Source organism: Cervus elaphus, chromosome 4, assembly GCF_910594005.1.
Source record: "Cervus elaphus chromosome 4, mCerEla1.1, whole genome shotgun sequence".
Taxonomy (NCBI): Eukaryota; Metazoa; Chordata; class Mammalia; order Artiodactyla; family Cervidae; genus Cervus; species Cervus elaphus.
Window position 1 is genome coordinate 20,975,703 of NC_057818.1, and position 18,731 is coordinate 20,994,433.

Consider the following 18,731-nt stretch of genomic DNA (forward strand, 5'->3'; position numbering starts at 1 on the left):
AGGGCTTTCTCTGAGAGACATATTTCTTTTTGGGGAATGCAGTGAGTCAGAGTTGTCACTGTAAACTTCATCCATCCCTTGCAGTTCAAACCTGCATCCTTTGTAGCTCCATATGTGTGATGAGTCAAAAAAGGGGAAAGGGGATAACCCACTGCTTTCTTCTCCTCCTTTCATCTTTTCCAGCTCAAGGAAGTTTTATAAACTGTTGCACAGATATTTCTTTCTCCTAATGTTCACCCTCATTTCTCCAGCCACAGGTACAATTGTTTCTGTCTTAATACCCAGTTTAACATGGAATTTTACATTTAAGAGACTATAGTTTCCCAGTTCCAAGCCCGTCGCCTTCCTTCCTTGTGCCTTCTCAAAACAGAGACAATTACTTCTTAAGTTATACAGTTGTCAACACCTACACGTTTATGTCAGAAATCAGTTCCACTTTTTTTGTGCCTCTTCCCATTTTTAATGCTCATTGTGTCCCGGACTCTATTCTTTCATCCTGGGTTCCCCTCACCCCCAGACTCTTTGACATAATCCATAGCAAAACCCCATCCCTGGAAGCCTTGCTCAGAATCTCTGTCAGGTTGTAATGCATGTAACTTCCACTTAGCACTTGGCCCAGGACTGGCTGTGGCCTTTTCCCAGGGCCCGAAAAATGGGAAGATGCCAGCAAATCTCTCCTTCTCTAACCCAAACAGAAAGATTTCAGGAGAATTTGGGTTGGAAAGATTTTCCAGGTTTGTTTTTATTTTCTCTTTCCCCCTTTGGGCCCCCTAGTACCTCCAGTTGGGAAGGATAGTGCTAAGAGAACCAGCCTCTTAGCTCAGGTTCCCCCCCCCATCCCCCCTTAATGATCTCGCCTCTTCTGATCTCAGACATTTGCCAGGAACTAGCTTTATGCACATCTTGCTTGGGAGTTGGGGTTTGGACTCTTGGGGCTCCCATCTAGCTCTGTTATTTGACAGTGTCTTGGGAACACCATCGTGGGTATGCACCCATGTGGTAGGTAGCTTTGGTCAAATTAATTTCACTGGCCGCTGTTTCCTGCTCTGTCAAGTGTAGCTAATGGAGAGGAAGCGCAGAGCTTAAGAGCATCCAGCAAGGACTCGGCTTTGCTTCCTCCTCGCAGTGTGACCTCCATATGCCTCCAACAGTTTCTCATCTGTTAAATAGGGATAATAATAGTCCTTATTTCATAGAGCTCTTGAGGGTTAAAAGAGTTAATATGTGTGAAGAGTTTAGAATAGTGGCTGGTATGTAATTAGCACAACATAAGTGTTAACTATTATTGTTATTACCTCACAGGCTTGTTGTGGGAATCAAATGATACAATATGGCTAAAATATCATTCTCTATTCATGCACGTGCATGTGTGTACTCAGTCTCCACCAACTCGTGACCCCCAGACTGTAGCTTGCCAGGCGCCATGGGATTTCCTAGGCAAGAATACTGGAGTGGGTTGCCATATTCTTCTCCAGGGGATGTTCTCAACCTGGGGATTGAACCTGCATCTCTTGCATCTCCTGCATTGCCCGGCGGATTCTTTACCATTAGCACCACTTGGGAAGCCCTATCCATCCACCCATCTATTCATTATTTATTTATTTATTCATTCACACTACATAGTAACACACAAGGCATGGAGAATAACTCTGAAACAAACACTATCAATCCTTTCAATTAATCAAACAATATTTCCTGGGATCCTGTTATCAGAGCATGGTTAAGTGTTGGGCCTGAGGGGAACAGTATAGGAGCAAAAGTAAAAGAGTGTTAATTTTTAAGTTATTCTCACAGAATTTTTAACATTCTAATAGGAAGTCCCAACTCATAAAGAAAATTAAAATCAGAGCAGGCCATGCACGCACCCCGTCCTGTTGTGGTGTATGTAGGTCCTTTGGGCTAGGGACAGATCATCTTCATGCTTCTAGAAGGTTCATAAGCACCAGTGGACATGTAAGTGGCCTGTTACTTATGTTCCAGGCTGTATGCACCTGGTTGTTTTATCTGGCTCACATATTTGTCTTTTTGATGGTATGGACTCCTTTGAGTTGTGCAGAAAACAAAATAATAAAACGGGTGCTGTTTTCATTTGGGCCGCCTTGAAAGGTATAAATCACTTACAGTGTTCACTTAGATCCCTCTTTTCTGGCTTGTTTTGCTTTCCATTTTTGTCTGATTATAAAAATGAACCATGGTCATTATAGTAGCGCATTCTGTAGGCAAATCTAGTGGTTGAGATGGAAAAATCTCCTGTCAGTCCGTCCTGCTCCCCCCAGGTATTGGTCTGTTCTGGATGCAAAACCTCTGGTGGCTGCTGCATGGACCAACTTGGTATTAGAACCATGTTGTGACCAAATGTAATTTAACATTTACTGGTGGAATGCAAAGTGCTCTTGTGAACCCTCTCCCTTCCCCTGTGCTTTGAGATTAAAACACATTTTATGGTTAGAATCTGGAAAAAGAATAAAAGAGCCTGGGCAAAAATACCTGTTAGCCGTGGAGTTGTTGTGTAAAATGGGAGAGACAATAGCAGATGTGCACCGGTCTCGATGTAATAACGGCTTCCTTGGGAAGCATCGGCCAGCAAATGCAGTTTAAGATCATCACAGATGTCAGCGAGCGGAGGCCGAGGTTGCTTTTTGCCCCAGCATTGAGGGAGCAGACTCGATTTAATCTGTCACTTGATGTCCTTCTCCTCAAAAATAGTGCCCGGGGGCTCTCATGGGCTTTATTTAGAGGCTCTTAGGAGCTTGGCAGTATGTAAATTATGCGTGAGTGTCCTTCATAGTTCCCAGTGGTCACCATCAGAGGGATTTAAACATGATTTAGCCTTTCAGATGATTTGTGGGTGTGCTGGAGCCAGCCAGTGCAGTGGTGACAGCCCAGACTGGGTTTCTCACCATTGCATTAAATAGCTTTCCATGTCTTGCTTGGATGCTCTGTCCATTCACCTCCTGGCCTCAGAGTTGGTCTGTGAGTCACCTCCCAGCGTTGGTGGGTGACCTCTCAAATATCCTTACTGTATCAGGGAGTTCTGAGATTTTTCAAAATGGAACTTTTATAACTTAAAAAAAAATACCATTCAATCCGTAGTGACTGCAGAGCTTCCCATTCATTTATTCTATCATTTGTTCAACCCACATTTATTAAGCACCTACTATATGCTCCTTATCGATATTGGGTTGGCCAAAAAGTTCATCCCAGTTTTTCAGTAACAGTGTATAAAAACTCCAATGAATTTTCTGGCCAACTCAGTGTTTTAAGCACTAGGAGGCATCAGGCTTGAGAAAGGTTGCTCCATTTCCTTCATCCCTTTCCTCTTCTCTTTTTTGTTATTATGCTTTTAGGAGGATTAGGGAAATCATTCTTTAAAAAAAAAAAAAATTGACTTTTCCAGTTGAGAGTCTAAAACAAATTGTGGAACATCCATGCAATGAAATATTAGCCACAAAAAAGGAACTACTGAAACTTGCAGTGATGTGGATGAATCTCAAAAGTATTATGCTGCATGAAAAAATCCAGAACCAAAAGAGATCACAAAGTATCACTACTTTTGTATAACATTATAAAAAATGAAGGGCTTCCCAGGTGGTGCTCGTGGCAAAGAACCTACCTGCCAATGCAGGAGCCTAAGAGACACAGGTTCGGTCCCCGGGTCAGGAAGATTCCCTGGAGGAGGAAAGAGTAACCCATTCCAGTATTCTTGCTGGAGAATTCCATGGAGAGAGGAGCTTTGAGGGCTGCAGTCCATGGGGTTGCAAAGAGTCAGACACGACTGAAGTGGCTTAGCACACACATAGACAATGAAAACCAATCTATAGTGACAGAGAGCAAATTAGTAGTTTAACGTTTGCCTGGGTCGGAGGGGGAGGGAAGGAAAGAAGATTATTGAGGGGCACAGGGAAACTTTTGGGGATAATTGAATAGTTTGCTATCTTGATTGAAGGCTTCACAGTTACAGACATATTTCAAAACTGATCAAATTGTATACTTTACATATGGGTGGTTCAGTATACTTAAATCATGGCTCAGTAAAGTTGAAAAATAAGGTTTCTCATTTTCACCAGTATTGGAAGTGGATGCTCGTTAAGGAATTTGAAGAGAAAATGGAAATTGTCGCTGTCATATTTGAACACTTGAGCCCTTAAGAGTTCTTTGGGGCTTGGTCACACTTCATGTGGGTACGGATATTGGCTTGAGTGGGGCTGGCACTGGTATTGGCTCCTGCATTGACCCTGGAAAAAGTGTAAACATCTCCTTGTGGTTTTGAGTACTGGTGACTCTCAAACAAGAATTCCTTTGAATGCCAGATACTAATCCAGTCTGGGAATCCGAGGACCTATGCATTGTGGGCGCTCACAGCCCCCAGTGGCAAGTGCATCAGATGGAGTTCAGGGTCTGAGGCACTAGACTATTCAAACTGACTTATGGATTATTGATTGGATGGTGATTTTGAAATTCCAAAGTCCATAGCTGACCATGAAGGATAATCTTTGTTGATGGCTCAGTTTTTCTTTTTCTCTCTAGGATGTCATGGACCAATACTTTGGTAGAATATAATAAAAATATAGTATTAGAAAAAAAAAAAAGGAAAAGAAAACAGAGTCATACAAGATATAAGCCCCAAACTGTATCACAGGCATACCTCAGAGATAATTGTGGCTCTGAGTCCAGACCATGGCAATAAAACTGCTATCACAATAAAGCAAGTCACACGAATGTTTTGGTTTCCCAGTGCATATAAAAGCTATGTTTACACTATACTGTAGTCATTTAAGTGTGCAATTGCATTATGTCTAAAAAAATGTACATACCTTAATTAAAAATACTTTATTGCCACAATATGTTAACCGTCATCTGAGCCTTTAGCGAGTCATAGTAGTAACATCAAAGATCACTGATCACAGATCATCATAACAAATAGAATGAGGGTGAAAAAGTTTGAAATATTGCAAGAATTACCAACATGTGACACAGAGGCATGAAGTGAGCACACGCTGTTGGGAAAATGGTGCCAATAGACCCGCTCAACACAGAGTTGCCTTGACCTTCAATTTCTAAAACAGTGCAGTATCTAAAGTGCAGTAAAACAAGGTTCACCTGTACAGTCTCAGCAACATCAAATTATTCTGGCAAACTGCCAAAGTAACTTCTAGCTGCTTGCTTTCAGTTTCTCTGGCTAGGGTGTAGTAGATTAACAGCAAACTGGACCAAGCGTGATCCACAGAATCACAGTTTGAAAATCTCTGGAGTAGCTCGGAACCTCTCAGCCAGTGTGGTCATAAGGAGGGTGTGGTATGTCAGTGCTCAAGGAAGCTGGATGGGGGCTGGGCAGCCTCAGCCCCCAAGGGCCAGTTGCCTCTGGTCACAAAGAGCTTCTACTTTTGATCACACTGAGCCACACGGGTGTTCCAGGGGTGCCTGTGGAAAAGGTTAGAAAGCATCCCAGACTGCTGGTTCTCACACTGAGGGAGCAAAACAATTGTGGGTACAATTGTTGCTAAAAGTGCATGTTTCTGAACCACAGCTCCATAGATTCTAATTCAGTATCTGGGGAGTAAGGGCCAGGAATCTGCATTTTTATCAGTACCCTAGTACATGCTAATGAACTCACATGCAGGTGTTCCAGGACCTCATTTGGAGAAGCACTCAGGCAGACATAGGGGAGGCGGGTCAGTGACAGGGTTTTCTCCATCAGTATGTACTTCCTTCTCTCTGCAAGCTATGTTTAAGGTCAGAAATTAAACTGAGAGATGCTTCCATCAGTGTCCTTAGCTTCAGCAAAAGACACTGTTTTATTTCAACAGAGAAAGAACCTCTGAAGGGACTTGGGGGAGGAGCTTACAGATCCTTTAGGAGGGCAAGAGAGTCAGACTCAGGACTATGTTAGATTTGATCTCCAGAAGAGCTCCCAGGAGACATCATTACATAAGTCCCCAATATACAAATGGGTTCTGTTCCAAGAGAGTGTTTCTAAGTTCAATTTGTTTCTAAGTCCAACAAAGTTAACTTAGGTATTCAATTGTTATAGATAATGCCAAGACACGTGAACTAACTTACATGATTGGACATGCGAACATATGTTCGCATCTTTGAAAAGTTTGCAACTTGAAGGTTCAAATGTAGGGGTCTTACTGTAATGCCATGGGAAACAGTCCCACTGCTGAGCCCACAGAAGCTGCCGCCAGCCCCATTCCTGAGACATCCTCAGCCAACTGGATTCTTTATGGGCCCTGGCTGGGGAGTCAGTTTTTAGCTGGGAATTTGGTGATGGCTTCATAGTTGCAAGGGAAGCTGAGGAAATGATCACTGGCATCTTCAGCTTCTGTCCCAGGAGTGAGCGAAAGCTCTAGCAGTGGGGTGTTTCTCTGAGCTGGGTGAACCAGGGTGTCCCTACCAACTCACAGCCTCATTCCCCACCTGAGACCTTCACAGCTGTCTTCTTCTTCTTTTGCGTATCACAAAAGACCCAGAGAATACTGTCAGAGGTAACAGTGAGCTCACCTGCAGGCATGGAGGGCAGCAACAGCCCTTCTGCAGGGTTCCGTCCTCTACATTTGAATGGGGCTCCTTTGTACTCTTTGCCAGAAGTGTTGGAGGATACCTTAGAAGCCTCATTAGGCACCATCAGCCCTCAGCAGCCCCCTGGAATGTTCTCAGGAAAAATGGAGAGAGAAGGTAGTTGCTACTGGTTGTACACAGGCCAGGACTTGGGCTGGGGTGGAGTCAGTGCACACATTAGCCCCGCAAATGCTCCCATTTTACAGATGAGAAAACTGAGACTCTTGAGTAATGTCCTTGGCATCATGGAGCTGCTGGAGGCCTGAGACCAGGTCTCAAGACATCTCTATGAGAAAACAAAACTAAATGGAAATAAATGACAACAAAAAAAGTTTTCAGATTTTAGAAGGCCCAGGTGAGGAAGGGACTTGGAGTGGCATTTTGGTTTTCACACGATGGACATAATCTGAACTTCTTTCTTGATTTCAAAGGATGGGAAGGTGGAGTTTGAGGGCGCAGTTTCATTAAAATCTCAGGAGCTGTGATTGCTTTGTATTTTTCGTAATGGGTGATTTGGAGCTGATGAAACTGAATTGCTTTGAGCAAAGTGAACCCACCTTAGAAAATTAAACCATCTCAGGTTCTAGGTGAGTTCACAACTGAAGCTGGTGGTCAGTCTCAGTGACCTCTCAGCCCCCAATCCTGCCTTCGGTGTGGTCTAGTAGTTAAAACAGGCAGAAACTTCTGTGTCTTCTTTTTACTCCGATGACTGTAGTTGAAACATAGTATAGGTGCGGGAGAAAGAATCAAGATTTGGGAAAAAGATGTGTGAGTAAAAACCCTTGCTCTTGTTATCAGCAGCAGGATTTTCCCCGAGTCTCCTGAGCTGGTAGCGATTCACTCCCTCCTAGGTAACCCGAGGGATTTCATCTGTGCAGTCACTTGTCTGGGGTGGTGGTGGTGAGGGGCCACCAGACTGTCCGCTCCACTAGGGCAGGACACATAGCAGCCATTCAGTATATGTTTGTGGAATGAATGAATCTAGCGAGAGCAAGCTGTGGGTCTGTGCACGCTCTAAAATGCTGCCAGATGCTCGCAGCCGGTACTGTTCAGTTCAGTTGCTCAGTCGTGTCCGACTCTTTGCGACCCCATGGACTGCAGCTCACCAGGCTTCCCTGTCCATCACCAACTCCCGGCGCTTGCTCAAACTCATGTCTCCTACTGTTACGATAAAGCAATGTCTCAGCTCCAGAGCCTTCAGGCCTGACCCGGGCACTGTGTTCGAACGCAGATTCTGAACGGGAAGGTCAGGGCTGGGGTCTGAGATTCTGAATTTCCAACCAGCTCCAGGCGTCAGGGTGTGGAGGCTGCAGGTCACGGACCACTCACAGTGTAGTGGGGGTGGGACCGAGCGGCCAGTAAGTACACAGCGCATGCCGGGTGGGGCTGGGCCGTGTGATGGGTCCCCGAGGCCGGCCATCCTCCAGTAGGCGCATGCTTCAGCTCTCCAGCTCATCCTGGTTCCAGGAGTGTCTCCATTGCGACCCCACGCCCGTGGAGGGACAGAAAGCCCAAGCTCACTCTGGCAGTGAGCACGGCCTGGCTGTGGTGTCCATGTTTGGTGAGAATGACCCCTCTGGCTGCCCATTCCTCTGAGTCACCCACGCATGGCACCAGCATTAATAACCACTCACACTTGTTAGGCGTGCTGGTGTGTGCTGAGCGGTTGGCACAAGCTTGGCACGTGAGAGGCGCTTCAGAAGAGGTTGCTGCTGCCGCCGCCGATGAAGATGGTTTTATGAGATCCTGTCCATCTCTTTTAGTTCTCTTGGCAGCCCGACGGTGTGGGTGTTAATTTTGTGGCTCTGGAACGTCTCTCTCAGGCTTCCCTGGTGGCTCAGATGGTAAAGAATCAGCCTGTAATGCAGGAGACCCGGGTTCGATCCCTGGGTCGGGAAGATTCCCCTGGAGAAGGAAATGGCAACCCACTTGAGTATCCTTGCCTGGAGAATTCCATGGACAGAGGAGCCTGGAGGGCTACAGTCCATGGGATCGCAAAGAGCCGGGCTTGACTGTGAGACTTTCACTTTCTTTCAGTGTCTCTCTCTAGATCCTGGACATACCAGGCTCACCTCTACGCCTTCGCTTGCAGCAGTGGTTCCCCCTGGGGGCAGTTTCCACCCCTGTGGACATTTAGCAGCGTCTGGAGACATTTTTGGTTGTGGGGGACGGGTTTGCTACCTGCCCCTACTGGGTAGAGACCACAGATGCCTCGAAGCATCCTACAGTGCATGGCACAGCCCGCCCATGACTACTAGTTACAGGGAGTAAAATAAATGTCATAGTGCTCAGGCTGAGACTCTGGGTGAGCCAGTCTTTCCTCCAGAGACTACGGTCCCCAGTTCTACCTGTGAATACCCTCTGGGTCTCTAAGCTGACTTTGGAGTAGAATAATCTCCTGAGGCTATTTTCCTAACTTTTAAGACCTCAGAGCATCTTTTTAAAAAATTAATTAATGTATTATTTTTGGCTCGGCTGGGTCTTCACTGCCGTTCAGGCTTTTCTCTAGTTGTGGAGAGCGGGGGCTACTCTTTGTTGAAGTGCATGGGCTTCTTGCGGTGGCTCCTCTTGTTGGAGAGTGTAGGTTCTAGAGTGTGCTGGCTTCAGTCGTGGTGGCTCAAGGGCTCAGGAGTTGGGGTTCCCGGACTCCAGACCACGGGCTCAGTAGTTTCACGGTACGTGGGATCTTCGTAGACCATGGATCGAGCCTGCATCTCCTGTGTTGGCAGGCGGATTCTTTCTCACTGAGCCACGACGGAAGCCCCTCAGACCAATAGCATCTTAATGCTATGGGTTCAAATTGAGGCCAGCGAGAGCTCCCTGCCCTTCCCACCTGCCTTTTACAGTAAGAATGCTGTGAGCGGAGCAACTGTTTTGCCCATTTTAACACGTGTAGGGAGTACGGAAGGAGAGGGCCCCTGTGGGGGTGTGTCTGTGTTGTCTATTTCAGAACGAGGCCTTACAACTCTTGGCTACTTCCCATCCCACTCTGACCAAGCCCAGCCAGGGACGTCTGCTGGGAGTGAGGAGGCAGAACGCCTGGCCCTGCCTTGGCTGCAGCATCCAGACTCTTTTTTTTTTAAGACAGAAGAAGAAGGGGAAAAAGCCTGTTAGGCAACGAGTTTGGCAGCATCATGCCTTTTCCTCTCTGAAAAATGAGGAAGGCCTGTTGAGGTGTGGCCTCCCTGGGGTTATTTAATCTGGAACGCCTCTCCGGAGCACGTGAGTCTCTGCCACACCTCCCAGGGAGCCAGGAGCCACCACCAACCCTCCATCAACATTCCTCGGGAGATCTGCTCTCTCAACATGACCCATGGGAATAAAATAGACGGAGGCGCCCTTGGAGACAGCCTGCTCAGTACCGGCAAGCCAGGGTAAAGCTGTTAAACGAACAAGGAAATGTCCGCTGGGATGTAGGAGGCCAGGTGACAGGCTGGTGGCGCGATGCCCCCTGGAAATGGTTTCTTCGCTGTGAGCTTGTGGGGGGACGTTTATCAGACAGGTCTGCCAGGGGATGAGCCTCCCTCCTGTCTCTGGCAGCCTTTCATTGCTGGTGACGGTGCATCCGCGTCGGGCCTGAGAAATGGCCGTGCTACAGGCACCTCTGTCAACACATCTCATTGATTAGCTCTGCTCCTGCGTCCCTGGATCAAAGGAGAAGGGGTAAAAAGTCGGGAGCTAAAGTAGCCCCAGCAGTGTAGTACTGGGGCCTGCCCGTGTACATGATAGTTCTCAAGACTGCTCCCCTCCAGATCTGCATTCTGTGCACCGCCCCCCCGCCCCCCACGCCCAGGTATGGCCTGAGCCTGCCTGCACAATGGCCTTTCAGAAAGAAGCATGCCTCTTCTGATTTTGTTTTTCCTCTTCGAAGTGGTGTGACTGTGATTCATTTTTCCATCATTGACACATTGGACCTCTATTAAATAGGATTGAAAGTAATTACTCTGGGGTGCAACACCTGAGAATCCCATTCATAAATAATGCTTTCCTTGAGCACTGGTATGCCAGGGGAGATTTTACAAATCCAAAGTCTGAAGCCCAAACTCACAGGAAAGAGTGTGTACCCAACCCTCTACCTTTGCCTGTGACATTCAATGGCCATCATCAGTATATTGTCATCAGTCCTGTGAATGCATAAACAGTCATGTGCAACTCTGCGAGCCCATGGACTGTAGTCCACCAGTCTTCCCTGTCCATGGGATTATCCAGGCATGATTATTGGTCTGGGTTGCAGTTCCTTCTCCAGGGAATCTTCCTGACCCAGGGATCAAATCCACATCTCCTGAGTCTCCTGCATTGGCAGGTGGATTCTTTACCACTGAGCCACCTGGGAAGCCCCTGAAAGGCCTTGTTTATGGCTCGTACGTAAGAGTTTACAATGTGGATCCACCACCAGCCCCAACCAGGGCATAAAACTCATCTTCCAAACAAAAACCACAAAGGTACTTTAGCAAAAGTTCTGTTCTGTGGCTGCTCAGGCTGCCGAGAAAGGTCTGCTGAGAGTAAGGCAGGCTGAAATGAGACTGAGAACACGTGAGTGTGAGGTGTGGAAAGAGAGCATCCTGGAACCATCATTGGCTGGGGCAGAGCTGAGTGCCTAAGGACGTGGCCAATCCTGGCGGTGAATTGTGGCTCCATCACTTGTTAGCTGTGTGACCTTGGACAAGTCACCCAGGTTCTCCAAGCACCAGTTTATTCATGACAGTAACAGTACCTGGCCTCATAAAGCAATTCTAAGCATTAAAGAACTAACGTGCAGAAAATGTGTGACATGCCCCTGGGGTTTAATAGTAGCTTCATAAATGTTAGGAAGAAGAAAAAGATGCTGTTGATGATGATATTGTTGATGGTGATGGTCCCTTGGTGTGTGGAGTGTACTAAGTGACAATGTAAGACCACATGCCTGATTCATACCTGTCAGGTAAAAAGCAGGTTTGACCACTTCAAAGCATGCTTGGTGGTAAAGGGGCCAGGCGGAGCAGTTACAGGACACGTCCCGGGGATAACTGTTTGACCTCCGGAGCTGATCTTGGACCTCTGCCCGTGAGCCCTTCACCTTCATCTGTTTTCCTGCTGGCGCCCATTGTCCATGCATCCCCAGACTGTGAAGTGATTTTCACATTAGAGCTGATGAACCACGGTTAAAAAGGAACATTTGTTGCCCAAATCATCACTCAACACTCTTGTTGGTTTGGTGTGGCTATTGGGCGGGTCTGTGCCTTCCTTCCATTGTGTTCACCCGGTGATGCCAGTTCTCGGTGGAGACGGCAAACATGACATCCCAAGCAGCCAGAACCTGAGTGCGGAGGGCAGAGTGGCCGGTTCAGCAACCAGGATTCTGTGCATCCTTGCTGCTGACTTCAAACCTTGTGTTTAACTCAGCTCATCCCTTCATGGGGCCATCTGGGTCTGTAATCGTCTCGAGAGCTGCCATGTCCTGAGCCAGGCATTCAGTCTTCTACTCTCCAAGTGCAATTGCAGTGAAGCTTCAGCCTGACAAGGAGGCGCTTTTATCTGGCAAGCCTTCTTGGCTGCAAGCAACCCAAGCTGACTCGCTGTTCCAGAAGGAGGGAATTTATTGGAAGGAAACTGGGGGCTACAATGTAAGCGATGACTCTTGCTCTTCAGGAGATTGGCCTTATGTTAATTGTCAGAAGGCTGTAACTCAAGGCTGTGGAAAGGGACAGGGACCCAGTGAGCCCCCGAGAGCCAAGCGGCAGGGGAGAGCAGGTCCTGGTGGCCCCTGTGCTGCTCCAATCACCATGACTTCCAGTCTTCTCCAGGTCCTAGTCCCTCAATCTGGATTTGCTGAGTTTTGCATCTGGAGCTGCCATGTGGCTGGGCCAGGGCAGGGAAAAGAAAAAAGATCTTGTCTGTTAAGCATCAGTAATGCCAGGCAGGATCCATCTTTCACCAACACAATACCCTATTTGGGATCCCCCCAAAGGAGTTGGATGTTTGGGAGGCTGGATTCAAGATAGCCTGCACTGGCAAACCACTCCCACAGTACATTAATGGCCTCACTGTACAGATTAATAAGCTGATGCTCATAAGGGTTGGGTAGATGGCTCACCTTCACACAGACATGAATTGGCAGAGCTGGGATATGCACTCAGCGTCCAGACACTGGCTTCCCTGGTGTCTCATTCAGTAAGGAATATGAATGCAATGCAGGAGACCATCTGTAATGTGGGAGACCCGTGGGTTCGATCTCTGAATCAGGATGATTGCCTGGAGAAGGAAATGGCAAGCCACTCCAGTATTCTTGCCTGGAAAATCCCATGGACAGAGGAGCCTGGTGGGCTACAGTCCATGGATTTGCGAGAGTCAGACATGACTTAGCGGCTAAACCACCACCACCAGACATCAAGCACTTAACCACTAAGTTAGGCTCTTCCTTTCAGTCGGTACTGCATCTGTTAGGATGAGCTCAGCTGACGGTAACATGATACTCTTCTCAGCCTGATCTAACAATAAGATAATTTATTAGCCTCCAGTCCCAGCCTTGCTGAATCCAGGACCTCTGCCATGGCAGTAGGGACCTGTGCCAGCCTCATCGTCTGGCTGCAGGATGGTAATCACCAGCATCTGGACTCCTGGCTTCCTTGTTCATGTCTCAACGGCGAAAGTGGGAGTAGACTTTCCCATTCTCTCTCCTTAAAATGCATGAAAGAACTTCCTTGGAAGCCTCCGGCAAATCTCCCCCTTGGTCTCAGTGACCAGAATTGGGTCATGTGACCATGACAAAAACACAGGCTAGATATGATTAACCTCAAATCTGTCACTAGAGCTGGTGTCAAACCCTCAATTGCATGGCCTTTCCAAGATGACAGAGTGGAGATTCAGACATTGAGGAGTTGACTGTGGTCCACTATGGAAATGATAATATCCATTAAATATCCATAAGTGTGTATAAGTTTAACTCACCTTGTACTTATAACAGGGAACCCAGGCTTGTCAACATATTCACCATGCTGATTGGAATCCTAACTCTATAATTAGAGTCACTAAAATCCCCCTGCAAAGCAGGAGACATGGGTTGATACCTGGTTGGGGAAGATGGACAAGGAAATAGCAGTTTCTTTTCCAGAGAAAGACTGAGGAGTCTTTAATTCAGGAGCTTTCAAACTTTTGTGAACATGATCCACTCTTAAAACATATACCAAAGCTTCCAAGTGACTGACACATGCTAAAGTTTGAGAATAACTGCATAAAAATATTATACTACTCTAACCTGTTTCTTTTTTTTTGAAGTGTTGTTTGTAAGCCACACATTTACAGGTAACTTAAAATTACCTTTAGAAAACCTCTGAGCCCCCTGGGGTTCCATCTACCTTCCCTTTCCAAACTCATCTTTACCATGAGCTCTTCAAAAACTTTGCTCTGGTTTTTGGGATGGTTTTCCTTCAGCCAACCTTCTTCTTTTTAAAAATAATTTTGTTTATTTATTTTTGGCTGTGCTGGGTTTTTCTCTAGTTGTGGCCAGCGGGGTCTACTCTCTAGTTGCTGTTTACGAGCTTCTCATTGTGGTGGCTTCTCTCTGGTAGCTCAGCTGGTAAAGAATCCATCTGGAGTGTAGAGACACTGGTTGGGAAGATCTCCTGGAGAAGGGATAGGTTACCCACTCCAGGATTCTTGGGCTTCCCTGGTGGTTCAGATGGTAAAGAATCTGCCCGCAATGCAGGAGACCTGGGTTCAATCCCTGGGTTGGGAAGATGCTCTGGAGGAGGGCATGGCAACCCACTCCAGTGTTCTTGCCTGGAGAATCCCCACGGACAGAGGAGCCTGGTGGGCTACAGTCCATGGGGTCGCAGAGAGTTGGACACGACTGAGCGACTAAGCCCAGCAGAGCTCTTGTTACAGAGCACAGGCTCTAGGGTGTGCGGTTTCAGTAATCACGGCACAGGGGCTGAGTAGCTGCGGCTCCCAGGCCCTAGGGCACAGGCTCAACAGTAGTGGTGCACAGGCTTAGGTGCTCCATGGCATGGGATCTTCCTGGACCAGGGATCAAACCTGTGTCTCCTGCATTGGCAGGCTGATTCTTTACCAGTGAGCTACCAGGGAAGCTCCCAAGCTTCTTTCTGGTTCTCAAACTCTGGTCCTTCTGCTCCCAAATCTCCCTGTTACACACCCCGCTGGAAGACCCGCCTCTCAACTCCTGCGGGGCTGACTCAAGCTCCCTAAAGGTTCTTGGCTCAGATGCCCTTCCTCAGAAAGACTCTTCTGTCTAAGTGGGCCTCAGCCGGTTTATTTTGTCATTGCCCTTAGCACAGTTGATACTTGTCTGCCCCCAGTTGACAGAAGCTGCAAAGAACAATGCCTGGCATACAGTAGGTCCTCAATAAATATTTGCTGAAGGGAAGAATGAATTAATGAATAACTCTCAGCCAGATGTACCTGGGAACACATCCTAATCACCTGAGAGGTATTTTCAGTCCATCAAGCCCTGTTCCACTCTTCCAACCTGGCCCTTTCTAGTGAGAAACCCTGCCACTGTTTTGGAAAGGAAAGAAAAAAGACTGAGAATCCCCTCTCCTGATTCTCCAGTCCTTGCCTCTCCAGTCCCTTCACCATCTAGGTGTGTAATATTTTAATCACAAAAATATAGAGCGAATAGCATCAGACTCATGTTAGGATCTCCCAGGTGGCTCAGGGGTAAAGAATCTACCTGTCACTGTGGGAGATGTAGGGAGATGCGGGATTGATCCTGGGTGGGGGAAGATCCCCTGGAGGAGGAAATGGCAGACCAATCCAGTATTCTTGCCTGGAAAATCCCATGGACAGAGGAGCCTGTGGGCTGCAGTCCACAGGGTCCCAAATGACTGAGTGACTGAGCGACTGAGCATGCACAAGTTAGGGCCCCTGCTGAGCAAGCGCAAGTTAGGGCCCTTGCATTCAAGGCAGAGTTCACACACAGCCTGGCTGGCTGTTTGACCTCAGGCAAGCCTATTCACGCCTTTAGGCTCAGTACCATGGGGGTGATATTAAGAAAACCCCCTTAAGCTCCTTTATAGAGTTGTCAAGGGTCAACTAAGATAGGACTCATGAACATGTCACCCAAGAGGATTTGCACCCTTAACACCTAAGGTACTGACCCATAAGCCACATTTGTAAGATGAAGCACAGCCCTCCCAAGGAAGCTGCAGGAGTGTGGACTAGAAGTCCGTGGAGGGTGTGAGCAAACAAGAAAATACCTACCTGGCTTCTAAAAGGAATCCTGAGCCCCAGGGGCTAAAGGAGGGCTTTGGTGATTTGCATAATGATTTGCATATCCGTTGCCAGTCATTCCAGGCTGGTGTCTGATCCCTCCTCCAACCATCCTCAGCCTCTACACCTTCAGGCCCCGCCCCCTCCCCTGCGGAGCCCAGCCTGGACCAATGGTGGGTTGGGCTCCCCCTGGGGGGCTGCCCCTGCCTTCCCCACCCCCCAACTCCCAGAAGCCAAGTGGGGATGGGGGCGAAGTGCCACGCTGCCTGATGGATGGCAAGGCCTTAAGCGTGACTGAGCTTCCACAGTTGAAACCATTAAAGGTTATTCTCCTTTTAATTCTTTGTGGTCGTTCTCACTCCTTCCTTAGAGAAACCTCTGATTTTCACTTGCGAGACGCTTGGCTGCGCTTGTCACACCCTAAAAGGTGATTTCAGTCCTCCGATGCCAAAGAACCTTTTCTGCTAATCAAAACACAGCTGCAGAAGCCCGTGTGATCTGCTAATGGGCCCCCCAACTCCAGGGTATGTCTGTCTGTACCTGGGAAAATAGATATAATTAGGATAACAGATATCATATGTATATGCTAGTACAGCAGGTTAAAATGACTAGCGATGAGACAGGGCTGCAGTTTGCCAAGTGCTGTCAGACCAGCTGTGCCCCTCACCCAGAGGCCCAGCCCAGAACCAGCCCTGGCACCCTCTTTCCATCTGCTTGTCCCCCCTCTACTGGACCCTCTCATACAAATTATTATTCTTTTCCATACAAAAATGGATCCCCAAGCTGTTGTTCAGTTATTAAATTGAGTCCCACTCTTTGCGACTCCATGGACTGTAGCATGCCAGGCTTCCCCGTCTTCCACTATCTCCTGGAGTTTGTTCAAATTCATATTCATTGAGTCGGTGATGTTATCTAACCATCTCATCCTCTGCCGCTCCCTTCTCCTTTGGCCTTCAGTCTTTCCCAGCATCAGGATCTTTTTCAATGAGTCATGTCCGACTTTTTGCATCCTCATGGACTGTACCTTGCCAGGCTCCCCTGTCCATGGGGATTCTCCAGGCAAGAATACTAGAGTGGGTTGCCATGCCCTCCAGGGGAGGGGGATATTCCCAACCCAGGTATCGAACCCAGGTCTCCCGCATTGCGGGCAGATTCTTTACCAGCTGAGCTACCAGAGAAGCCCATAGACTCCCCACCCTTTTCTGCAAAGACTCAGTAACCCCAGATCTGATGAGGCTGCAGGAAGCTTAGCATCTGAGAGGCAAGAGGGATGAGAAAAGAGATCCTCTTTACTGTTTGGGCTTTGCTGTGTTCCTAAAGTAGCAGCAACATGACCAGACCTGGCAAATTGTTACTGAGACTAAATTCCCTTTTTCAGAAGGAACCACGTTAGGAAGTTTGGTGTCAGGAGTCAGAAGTCTCAGGTTTGAGTTGTGTGTCTGCTTCTTTCTGGTGGTGTGAGCCTGGGTGAGCGACTTACCTCTCTGTTCCCCAGGTTCCTCCCGTTAAAATGGGCATAATAAGGGTACCAACCTGAAAGGGCCTGGCAGGCTGCAAGCTAGTATCTGATGTTATTCTTTGTAATGGGTTCATAGGAGGGGGAAGAGAGTCAAGGATCAGGCTCAGGTCCTGAGTGCACTATATCCCTCAGTCTCGGAGAAATTACTTCACCTATTTGACCTGTTTTGTCATCTGTAAAATGGGCTATCATTGCCTACTTTTCTGGGCTGTTAGGAGGGTCAAATAGTGGATAAAAGTCATGGTGTATAGGAGTAGAGCACAGAAATTAGTTTATATATGGAATAATGGTATCTGCATCTCTTGAGGACCCCAAGCATGATGTCACGGGTTGAAGATAGATTGAAGAGGACCTTGCTCCCATCCAAACTTTGAGTCAAAATTACTCAAAATTGTGCAGGCAGACTACATGGGCACTGACTTTTACCAAGCAGTGCAGGCATTCATCTTGGGCATCCAGTTTTCTGCCAAACCATAAGGCTCTGTATATGGACATCTGACTTTTGTGTGGGAATCGGGACCTTTTTCATTTCTGTATGCTCTGTGCCTAACACAGTACCTAGTAGCATTGGTGATGTTCAAGAAATATTTATTGGTTGCCTGAATCAATGGATGAATAGATACTGAATCACATCATAAATTTATTTCTCTGCCCCCTGGGCAGAGTAGAGAGTTGTAGAATCCTGGTCCCTCTACAAATGGTGAGGACAATTGTTGTATAGTACAGATGGGCTTTGGAGTTAGAACCACATTCAAACCTTGGTTTTGCCATGTCCTAGCAATTTGAACTTCAGCTTAAGAAAATTTGCTGAACCTCAGTTTGCCTCATCTGTAAAATGGGGATAAAAATACTGCCTCCTTTATAAGGTTATTATGCAGATTGCTGAAACTTGTACCTTCCAGTGCCTGCAGATTCCCACAAGGAAGGTAGAGAAATTAAAGTGGAACTTCTTCCTTCCCCTCCACCCTTCTTCCTTAATCATTACACAGATTATAGGGATATTTCAGATCTGGTCCATTCCCAAGCCCCAGGAAGTGATTCTGATTCTTTATCTCACTGTGGCATTGATGCTTTTTATTCTGTTGAAGGCATCGATATTCGTTCAATAGTATAAGTCTTAAATAAGCATCTAAATGACATATTACAGATGATGAAAGTCATTTCCTCACAGAAGATTATCTCACATGATCATGTTTCCATCGTTATCTGGAGCCTCTGTAGTTGGCAAATCTCCGGAGCTACTTAAATGATAACATTAGTTCTAATACCATGTAAAATGACTAGTTCCTCAGGGTAGGTTTATTTTTAATAGTGTATGTCAGCAGCAAATAGCTCAGAAGACCCCAGAGGAAAAAATACAGCTCCTGCTGGCAGTGAAGTGATGATATAGATATATTTAATATCTATATTAAAAACCTTTTAGGCGCCGTGGTGATATTGAATG

At 47.1% G+C, this 18,731-nt stretch overlaps 1 long non-coding RNA gene across 1 annotated transcript in view; it reads left to right on the forward strand.

The window, feature by feature from the left end:
* LOC122691704 overlaps window positions 1-18,731 on the forward strand; it is a 41,695-nt gene that overhangs the window by 5,135 nt on the left and 17,829 nt on the right. The gene's annotated exons all lie outside the window — the stretch shown is intronic.